This window comes from Esox lucius, chromosome 14 (assembly GCF_011004845.1).
Source record: "Esox lucius isolate fEsoLuc1 chromosome 14, fEsoLuc1.pri, whole genome shotgun sequence".
In the NCBI taxonomy this organism is placed as follows: domain Eukaryota; kingdom Metazoa; phylum Chordata; class Actinopteri; order Esociformes; family Esocidae; genus Esox; species Esox lucius.
This window is the reverse complement of record NC_047582.1, coordinates 7,170,087-7,178,143: the sequence shown is the minus strand read 5'-3', so window position 1 is coordinate 7,178,143 and position 8,057 is coordinate 7,170,087.

Here is an 8,057-nt window from a genome sequence, read left to right as displayed (position 1 = left end):
AAACATCCCATGGCTCTGACTTTATCATCCAAATCTTTATAATGGATGCATTGTTTTAAAAATGCATGCTGAAATGTAGTGATGGCCTGTTCCAGTTTTTTCGACACTCATTGCATCGGAAACAATGTCTCGAGTAGTGATGGGCTGCTATGCACACGCTCAACACTGTTCCGAGCTTTTCGACACCCTTCCGACATTTACTGAATCAGAAACGATGTTTCCGAAACATTTCTGGTCGCCTGACAGCAGGTGTTGAAACACTGTCACGTGATATTTAACGAAACCATTAGTGTCGATTGAGTGTCAGAGACCTGACTGCCTCAGGCTTTGAATATTGAGGTGGCAATACCAATAACTTTGAATGATTTGTGTCAGTTTGTTGCAAGAGAAAAATGTTTGAGATGAATGAGAGATTGTAAGGGTTAGCTGTGTGACAATTGTTTGAAATTAGCCTGGTTAGTAGAAAGTCGTTTTAAAGTGCTTGTTGCAAATCACAGGTTTCCACAATTCTCCAGCACCTGAGTTGCCTGTCGATCGGTGTTGACACTTTCAAATACAGAGCTCTATTTAACAATTGAAGTAGATGTAAATCAAGTAAATGTGCATTAAATGTGTGTAATAGCCATGTGAGAAAGCACATTCTTCTTCAGAACTTTATTTGAAAATCAAATCTAATGTTTCATATGACGGAAAACATTTTGAGGACCGTGACGTCGCCCGGTATGGCGCAGCCGGGGCCCCACCCTGGAGCCAGGCCCGGGGTTGGGGCTCGTATGCGAGCGCCTGGTGGCTGGGCCTTTCCCCACGGGGTCCGGCCGGGCTCAGCCCGAAGAAGCGACGTGGGGCCACCTTCCCGTGGGCTCACCACCTGCAGGAGGGACCATAAGGGGCCGGTGCAGGGGCCTCGACAACCCGATCCCTGGACACGGAAACTAGTTCTAGGGACGTGGAACGTCACCTCGCTGGCGGGGAAGGAGCCTGAGATTGTGCGTGAGGTTGAGAGGTTCCGACTAGAGATAGTCGGGATCATCTCTACACACGGCTTGGGCTCTGGAACCACACTCCTTGAGAGAGGATGGACTCTTCACCACTCTGGAGTTGCCCATGGTGAGAGGCGGCGTGCTGATGTGGGTTTGCTTATAGCTCCCCCGCTCTGCCGCCATGTGTTGGAGTTTACCCCGGTGAACGAGAGGGTCGTTTCCCTGCGCCTACGGGTCGGGGATAGGTCTCTCACTGTTGCTTGTGCCTACGGGCCGAACGGCAGTGCAGAGTACCCAACCTTTTTGGAGTCTCTGGGAGGGGTGCTGGAAAGTGCTCCGACTGGGGACTCCATCGTTGTACTGGGGGACTTCAACGCCCATGTGGGCAACGACAGTGACACCTGGAGGGGCGTGATTGGGAGGAACGGCCCCCCTGATCTGAACCCGAGTGGTGTTCAGTTATTGGACTTCTGTGCTAGTCACAGTTTGTCCATAACGAACACCATGTTCAAGCATAAGGGTGTCCATCAGTGCACGTGGCACCAGGACACCCTAGGCCCCAGGTCGATGATCGACTGGATCCCGAGGGAGGCTGGAGATATTGAGTCCGAGTGGACCATGTTCTCCACCTCCATTGTCGAAGCGGCCGCTCTGAGCTGTGGTCGTAAGGTCTCCGGTGACTGTCGAGGCAGCAATCCCCGAACCCGGTGGTGGACACCGGAAGTAAGGGATGCCGTCAAGCTGAAAAAGGAGTCCAATCAGGCCTGGTTAGCTTGTGGGACTCCTGAGGCAGCTGACGGGTACCGGCAGACAAGCGGACTGCAGCCCGGGTGGTTGTGGAGGCAAAAACTTGGGCCTGGGAGGAGTTCGGTGAGGCCATGGAGAAGGACTATCGGCTGGCCTCGAAGAGATTCTGGCAAACCTGGCTGGCGCCTCAGGAGAGGGAAACAGTGCCCTACCAACGCTGTTTACAGTGGAGGTGGGCAGCTGTTGACCTCAACTGTGGATGTCGTCGGGTGGTGGAAGGAGTACTTCACGGATATCCTCAATCCCGCCGTCACGTCTTCCATTGAGGAAGCAGAGGCTGGGGGCTCAGAGGTGGACTCGTCCATCACCCAGGATGAAGTCACTGAGGTAGTCAAGAAACTCCTCGGTGGCAAGGCTCCGGGGGTGGATGAGATCCGCACTGAGTACCTCAAGTCTTTTGATGTTGTGGGGCTGTCTTGGTTGACACGCCTCTACAGCATCGCGTGGCGGTCGGGGACAGTGCCTCTGGGATGGCAGACCGGGGTGGTGGCACACTTCTCAGCCTCCCCAGGAAAGTCTATGCCAGGGTACTGGAGAGGAGAATACGGCCGATAGTAGAACCTCGGATTCAGGAGGAACAGTGTGGTTTTCGTCCGGGCCATGGAACACTGGACCAGCTCTATACCCTCTATAGGGTGATGGAGGGTTCATGGGAGTTTGTGTATGTGTTCTGTGGATTTGGAGAAGGCATTCGACTTTGTCCCTCGCGGCATCCTGAGGAAGGTGCTTCGGAGTATGGGGTCCTGGGTCCTTTGGTAAGGGCTGTCAGGTCCCTGTACGACTGAGGCAGGAGCATGGTTCGCATTGCTGGCAGTAAGTCAGACTTGTTCCCAGTGCATGTTGTACTCCGGCAGGGCTGCCCTTTGTCGCCGGGTCTGTTCGTAATTTCTATGGACAGAATTTCTAGGCGCAGCCAGGGGCCGGAGGGTGTCAGGTTTGGGGACCACACGATTCCGTCTCTGCTCTTTGCGGATTATGTTGTCGTGTTGGCCCCTTCAAACCAGGACCTTCAGCATGCACTGTGACGGTGTGTAGCCGAGTGTGAAGCAGTTGGGATGAAAATTCCAGGGCATGGTCCTCAGTCGGAAAAGGGTGGGTTGCCCACTTCAGGTTGGTGGAGAGTTCTTGCCTCAAGTGGAGGAGTTTAAGTATTTAGGGGTCTTGTTCACGAGTGAGGGAAGGATGGAACGGGAGATTGACAGACGGACCGGTGCAGCTTCTGCAGTAATGCGGTCGATGTATCGGTCTGTCGTGGTAAAGAAAGAGCTGAGCCGCAAGGCGAAGCTCTCGATTTACCGGTCAATCTACGTTCCTACTCTCACCTATGGTCATGAGCTTTGGGTCATGACCGAAAGGACAAGATCCCGGATACAGGCGGCCGAAATGAGCTTTCTCCGCAGGGTGGCTGGGCGATCCCTTAGAGATAGGGGGAGAAGCTTGGTCACCCGGGAGGAGCTCAGAGCAGAGTCGCTGCTCCTCCACATCGAGAGGGGTCAGCTGAGGTGGCTTGGGCATCTGTTCTGGATGCCTCCTGAACGCTTTCCTGGGAAGGTGTTCCGGGCCCGTCTCACCGGGAGGAGACCCCGGGGAAGACCTAGGACATGCTGGAGGGACTATGTCTCCCGGCTGGCCTGGGAACACCTTGGTGTCCCCCCGGAAGAGCTAGAGGAAGTGTCTAGGGAGAGGGAAGTCTGGGCATCTCTGCTTAGACTGCTGCACCCGCAACCCGGCCCCGGATAAGCGGAAGAAGATGGTTGGATGTTTCATATGACAATGTTGGATTTTTTTGTTTCACCCCCCCACGAGGAAAAGGAAAATAATAGTTTGTCCCTTATACGTACAGTAAATGTAATTGCTACAGTAAGTTGCACTGGATAATAGTGTCAGACTCATTCTGTGTTAATACCTTCTAGATATTTTGGTCTGAAGCCCTCTCACCACCAAAAAAAGAAATTCACATTAGCACCACAATGCCTTCTCCATTTAATTATTAAGAAGATTTTCCAGCACACACCGTTGACTTTCTTTAAAATGTATTCAGAATTTTAAGAAGCTTTGAATCCTAGCAACCTACCTATCTCGATAGAGGTACAATAGAAAAACGAAAGCTTTGTGCTGGAAAACCTTTGGCAGAGTGGAACTGAAATTCCAGTCTCCAGACCAATGCCTACTTCAGACTTATTAAATTAGAATATTGTGATAAATTCTATAAGAATTCTGCATTAGGGATACAACTGACTAAGCCAAAGCCTAACAGACCTTGATTTGCTAAGACAGTCGTTCAAGACAGATTGTACAATAATCAGAAGGAAAATTGTCAATAAACAAACAAACAATGCTCATATTGAAGAAAAAAATTGTTGACTGAACTATTATAATTGAAACTTTCATGTCTATTTAATCAACACATCAGTACACATGGAACATAGACTCCTGTCAAAAAAGGGTGACACAATAATGAAATGAATGAATTCAAAGTGAAAATTCCGCTTATATATATTCCTATAACTTTGTACATTTCTCATTTTTAACATTTCAGTTTGAGGCTTGCAAATGCTGATAAGGAAATGTAAAAGGCAGGGTTTGAATATTTTCCCACTTGATGGAGAAATGACTCTTCTCCCCTTGATGGTAAGATTTTTAACAGTCCCCAGCCGTTCAGTCAGCGTAGTGCAGTTATTTCATCACAGATTTTGATTATTCTGTTTCTAGCTCTTTTTTTTTTAAGACAACTGATGTGCCATGTCATTTTTTTTCTTTTCCAATCAAAGCTATTCAAAACTCTTTTTGGAACAAAATGGCACTATTGTCAGATCCACATTGGACTGCACTTTGCTGATTTGTGTCTTTGAAAATTCTCTAACAGTGTGTGATTGTAAAAGATTACCTTCCATCGCCACTGACACATATGCAGACACAATCAGTGTGACAGTTTCCACTCTGAAATTGTCTGAATGCGGTATGAAAACAATCTAACCCCGCAAAAGGTGAACAAGTATAATGTAATGCCACCTACGGTGTGTGCCGCATAAATAAAATACACCCATGGATACCTATATAAAACAATTAAAGACATTTTTTAAATTTATTTCATAATATACTGCTTTTATCATATATGAAATACAGATTTGCAATGTTGAAAAGTTTGACCGCAAAAGAGCATATATACTACCTGGCAAATCTATTTTCAAATGTAACAGCATTGTAAACACTCGAACATTGACCATCGCTATATGAAAGCTTGACCAGATTTGCTGCTCACACAATAGTCCTTCAAAATCACATGCACCAGCACATCAGACAATATCAACAGAGAGCAAGAGACAGTGTTTCTGGTTGAGACTCAGGGGGCTGCCTGGGAATAACACAGGAATAAACCCTATAAAGTCCATCTGCTGCTTGGAACTAGATTACTGCAGACAAACAACTCAGAGAATGATATCCGGAGGTGGAATGTGTGTGCCAAAGTGTCTGGCAGGAAGGAAACAAATAACATCTCCAGTATAGGGGTGTCCTCTTTTCTGATCTCAGAGCACCCGTGTCTCAAGTAGCACCTTATTGCCTTCATAGTTATGTCCTACGCCGATTATGCAATGCCAGTGTAAGATGCACACCATTCCTTTGGGCCTGGCTGCTTGTCAAAGGTAATGTTGGACAAAGCAGTGATTTCGTGATTGACAGACAAGACCCTTTGCCCTTCCAAAGTTGCATAGGGTGCCCTGCATTGACATGTCTCTGACAATACCTTGAGTGGCTTTCAGAGAATGGCGGCGGGATCAATAAACCCATCAACTTCGGGGACGCACATGACTTGAACGATGCAATTCGTGTTCCATTTGTAAATGATGAGTATGAAATTCAAACAATCAAATCTCTGCTGTCATTTTATGAGATATACAAAGCAGCAATAGTCAAACCTTAATTTTTTGAGATATTTAATATTTATATAACATATTTATATAACATGTCAAGTCTCAAAATAATGCCATATAATTTTGTGGGAAATGAAAGCACCGTTGTTGCAGCTACTAGAAGGTCTAATTAGTACATACACCCTCAATATTTTCCCTTATTTAGCTATTGGACATGGTGAAAATGGCGTGAACACTCAAATGAAGACCTGGGCAAAGAAAGAATTATTCAGGAATGAGCCATTAAGTGCTAATTCTCCATCCTTTTCCCAAAGTGAAGATCCTGTTCTTGCTCTGACAGATATAGTGGGGAGATATTAAAAATGTTTGAAAAGAGTTCTTGTTGTTGGGGGGGGAACAGACCTCTTCCACTTGGCATCCCCACTTGTTAAACTGAGAATTTAAAATCGGATCTTCAGTTTCCAAATATGGTACCAACAGTCATTTTGACATCACAGATTCTTGCATCAATTGCTCCGTCTATGAATTAGTGGTTACATTTCTCCAGCCCCATCATTCTGTCCTCAGAAACAGGGGCGGGAGAATGTTTGAGTATTCTTTTAACCGCTGATTCACACTTTTAGAGGCAAAGTCTACCCAGACCAGTTGACTCGTATTCATGCTGGAAACAACCACAAGCTCCCTACCCAATACAGCAGCCAGCCAGCATTCTGTCTTGCCACAGCCTACAGCCTTAATCCACACTGGGACCAGGCACAGAAGGTGGATTTGACGCACAGCCTTAATTAATGGTTTGATAACTGTTCAGGCGTTAACATGGGCACAGGGACAGGCATGAATTCCAATTGGAGTGTAAAAGCGAGGGGCTAAACTGCCTGGTAATATGCTGTGAAGGTTTCCTTAGGGGTTATCTCGCTGGCTGTCTTCAAAATGATACCCTATTCCCTATTTAGTACACTACGTTTAAACCAGAGCAATGTATCAGTCAGTCGTTGATATTTAGAATTTGCACAAGGTGGAAAAACAATTGTTATCAAATAATGATGTGAAACTGTTGGGAATGGTAGAAGACTACATTGCTATCCCTATAACGAAAGACTGTAAGAGTGCCCTTTGCTTTCTCAGCCACCCAATTAGCCTGTCTCTGGTTGATTACTACAGAGGCTTGTGTTTGGTTATTTAGAATTATATTATATTATTGTATTATTTTTTTCTTGTTGATATTTTAAGGCATTCTATGCATTATGGTACAGGGATGTGGGGAAAGACGGAGAGGATGTGCTGGATTCGAACCAGTGTTACAGCAGTACAAATGCACTGGAGGCAAAGGCTTAGACCACAGGACCACCCTAGGTCCCCAATGCAATTTTTTCAGAGTAGAACTTAACTGTCAGCACGCTTATTGTGGCCTGTCCTGTCAGCACTTCCCTCCCGCAGGTAGAGAGCCCAGTGCCAGTGGAAGTACAGGACCATGGAGAGGGCACATTGAGAGTGATTCTGGGAGCATTCTAAGGGCAAGTCAGAGGGTTGACCCCATCCCTCCACAAATGCCTGTCATAGTTAAGATGGTTATACAGGATAGGACAGAAGCCCCCCCCCAGGGGTAAGCACGTCACAGAAGAAAATAACGGCCTGTCTTTGTTTGTTCTCCAACAGACTGTGACGGAGAGTATTGAGGGCTGTGCAAAGACCCTCTAGGACAGAACCTGCCAGAGTGTGACGCCATGTAGGTTGTTTGCATGGAGGTATATTTCTAGCAAAATGATGTAAAGTAAGTAGTAAGTCATTGTCAAAGGATGTGTTGTGCAAATACAGCTCCGGAAAAAATGAAGAGACCACTGCACCTTTTTGTTTCCTTTCCAAAAAGGTTGAAAAGGAAGGTTTTGCGTGAGGAACAGAAGGTAAAAATTAAGAGACCACTGCAAATTGAACGCAGTGGTCTAATTTTTTTCTGGAGCTGTATATAATGCAACTGTCAAATAAAAATCACTTTCAAGAACACGATATGGCCAAAAGTATGTGGACAACAGACCATCACATCCATATAAGCTTGTTGGACATCCCATTCCATAACCATTGAAACAGCCGCCATTCTTCTGGGAAAGCTTTCCACAAGATTTTGGAGTCTCTGTGGGAATTTCTGTCCATTCAGCCAAAAGAGCTAAATGGACACAAATTTGTGAGGTCAGGCCCTGATGTTGAAGGGCTGGCTCTCAGTCGCTGTTCCAATTCATCCCAAAGGTTTTCAGTGGGGTAAAGGTCTGTGCTCTGTGCAGGCCACTCAAGTTCTTCCACAACAAACTTGTGGAACCATGTCTTTAAGCACCCCGCTTTGTTCGCAGGGGCACAGTCCTGGTGGAGCAGGACAGGGCCTTCCCCAAACTGTTGCCACAAACTT